The sequence below is a fragment of the Pteropus alecto genome, unplaced genomic scaffold, assembly GCF_000325575.1.
Source record: "Pteropus alecto unplaced genomic scaffold, ASM32557v1 scaffold96, whole genome shotgun sequence".
NCBI lineage: Eukaryota > Metazoa > Chordata > Mammalia > Chiroptera > Pteropodidae > Pteropus > Pteropus alecto.
The window spans coordinates 373,437-376,689 of NW_006438979.1; positions in this window are offsets into that span (position 1 = coordinate 373,437).

Sequence of the window (3,253 nt, forward strand, 5' to 3'; positions counted from 1 at the left end):
CTTCTGAGCTTTCTGCTCGGGCTTCTAGTGGCTGTTAGATGTCGCATGTAGACCCAGCACAGGACCGTCCAGTGCAAGGTCCAGTAGCGACTGGACGAATGTCGCCCACCTGTGACCTCACACAGTGAGAGCTGCCGGGGACTGCGGTGCCCTGAGCTGGCTGTGCCATCCAGGCCGCCCTCCTTCCGTTTCCAGTTCGTCCTGTCTTCCTCACAGCCCTGCTCAGGCTGCCCCACGTCCCCTGCCCGCCCAGGTCCCCCATCCGCCCTGCTCCCCGCCCTCGGCTCCCCCTGACCTTGCCCTGCAGCCTGACATTGTGCCCCCCACGGCCGTGCTGGTCCCCCCACCCCGCCCTCCAGGGACCTGCACGTCTCCTGCGAGGGGCTCGTCGGGGACTCAGCGTGTCTGTTGGCCCCTGTCTGCGCCCACACAGCGTCCGCCCGCGAAAAGCCCCTGCAGCAGAAGGTGGGGGTGTGGGGGGGTGTCCCCGCCATCGCTCCAGGGCCTGCGTTTGCCAAGAGCTCCGATGCAGCACCTGAAACCAGGTGCACGACGGGTCCCGCGAGACGGCGGAGATCCGGGCAAATGACCCTTAAAATGGATGCTTTAAAGGCCTAATAGTAATATGAATTTCTAGGTGAGCCTTGCCCAAAAATTATGGAAAGAGAGTTTGCACGCCGTGTATTTGCTTGGGCTGCTGTAACCAAGGACCCCACAGTGTGTGGCTTAAACAGTAGTTTATTCTGTCATATCCTGGAGGCTGATGTCCGAGACGCAGGTGTGGGCAGGGCCGGTCCCTCCCGGGGCCTCTCTCCTGGGCGTGTGGACGCTGTCCCCTCCCCGTGTGCTCACGTGGTCCCTCTGCGTGTGTCTGTGTCCTCGTCCCCTCTTCTTATAAGGACACAGTCCTATGGTGACCTCCAGGGGCTTTGTCAGAGTTCAGTGTCCGAGCTGCTTCTGGCCGCGTTGTTGGCCAGAGGCTCATGGAAGCCACGTCCAAGGACACGCTGTGTCCGGGAGCGAGCCGGCCCCAAGGCCAGCGCAGCCGACGCACAGATGGTTTTAGAAGCGCTGAGGGGCTCGCCCACCGTGCAGGCTGCAGACTGCGTCACGCTTCCCGGCGGGGGCTTGTCGTCCGCCCGGGACCCAGGGCCCCGTGACCGCGTCTCACCCTTTGTGCTGATCCTGGCGTCTGCAGGTGGCTGGACCCAGAACCAGGGTTGTCACCGTCGGCCCTGCTGACATCTGGGGCCAGGTAGCTCCCTGCATTGGCGGCTGTCCTGTGTGCCGGGGGATGGTGAGCAGAGCCTGCGGTCTCTACCCAGTGCCTGCAGCTCCCCCCCCAACCCGCAGTGGTGACAATGAACAGTGTCTCCAGATGTCATGAGACATGTACCTGCAGGCAAGGTCATCCTCAGGTGCAGACCACTGCCACAGGTGGGTAGGTAGACAGATAGACGGACGGATAGATGGACGGATGGAGGGATGGATGGACGGATGATAGATGGCATACATAGACGGATAGGTCGAATAACATATAGATAATTGACATATAGGTGATTAATAATAGATGGGCAATAGATACATAGATACATAGATATAGATAGATTAGTGAATTGGATAGATAATTGATAGATAGGTAATAAATGATAAATAGTTGGATGGTAGATACATAGATAATTGATGAAAAATATTCATGGTAGACAGATAGATGATGATAGATGATAGATAAATAGGCACATAGATTATAGATAGATGTTGATAAATAGATAGATGATGATAGATAGATGATAAATAGATAGATGGATGTTGATAGATAGATAGTCAGACGGTACATACGGAGAGTCTCCCCTTGGGCACTGTGGGTGTCGGGGGCTGGGGACTCTGAGTGGGGAGCCCTGTGCACCGTGGGGTGCAGAGCAGCGTCCTTGGCCTCTACCCGTGGACACTGGTTACAGCTCCCGTCGTCCGAGCCATGAGGACCGGAAGTGTCCGCAGGCTTCGCCACATGCGCCTTGATGGGACAGACCCCGTTGAGCACGTCTGCAGGGCAGGCGCACGCAGACGGAGTGGGCGCCGGGCCCTGCTTTCGGATTCCCACGCCAGCCACTGCACCCCGAGCTCCGCGGGCCCACGGCGGTGACACGTGCGTGCCCCGGGGCGGCCTCAGCCCTGGACTCTCGGTGTGTGAGCGGGTTCCCGCAGCCGGCGGGGTGCAGAGAGCTGCTGCTGCTCGTCCGCAGGGACACGGCGGACAGGTCTGTCCCCAGGCCGGACAAAGCGCCGTCTTCGCTGGCCGCGTCGGCGTGACGGACAGGGTCGTGCCCGTCGTCGGGAGGGGGCACCGCCTGAGCCAACCCCCGGCTCTGGTCTCTGACGCCGGCGCCGTGTGCCCGGTTCGCAGGTGAAGTGACCCTGGGCTTTTCCCGTCGTCCGGGAGGGAAGAACACGGTGCTCTGTCGTCTTCAGCCCCCCGGCCGTTTCCCTCGTGACACCGTCCGTCTGGAAGGAGCCGTCCTCCCTCCTCTGTCCTTGCTCGCCCGGGACAGACGTGGCAGCAGGAGCCCACACACCTCCCCAGCCTCATTCCTCGGTTCTTTTGTCTTTGGCCCCAAAATGATGAACTGTGTGTGTTTTGCGGGCGAAGTGGACGCTCGTAAAAGAGAGGTTCAGCTTGGGGCGCTGGAGTGACTGTCTGAGGTCCCCAGCGATGTTGAGCAGGATGTTGGGGTCACAGGTGTGAGGGGGGACCATCCGCTCGGAGGGATCGGGATCGTAGACTTGGGATGAGGGGGACACGTAGGCAGAAGCGTGCGGAACTGGGGGTGCCATTCACCCGTGGGGGCTCCATCCGGACGCAGACTGGCCCAGTGACCCCCGGTGGGTCACTTGAGGGGCTGGGGAGAAGGGAGGAGCCCGAGTGCTGTCCAGACGCTGCTCTGGATGACAGCATCATGGGTGGCGGGCATCGTGAAGGACAGGGACGTGGCGAGCGAGGTCTCCTGGGCCCCCGGGCGGCGTGGGCACGGGGGCAGAGGGTGCCGGGCGTCCCTGTGAGATTTGGCGGTGTGGCTGCAGGAGATCACCGCCTCTCTGCTTGCACAGCCGTGCAGGTGGGGTGGCCCGTGGCCAGGAAGTTGCACAGGACAGAGAGGGGGTCCCGTTCTGCGTGTGGGGCGCGGGGGGCGCAGTAGGCGACAGTCGTGGAAGAGGAAGCGAGCGTCGTCGGCGGTGGGGACCCTGGCGCACAGGC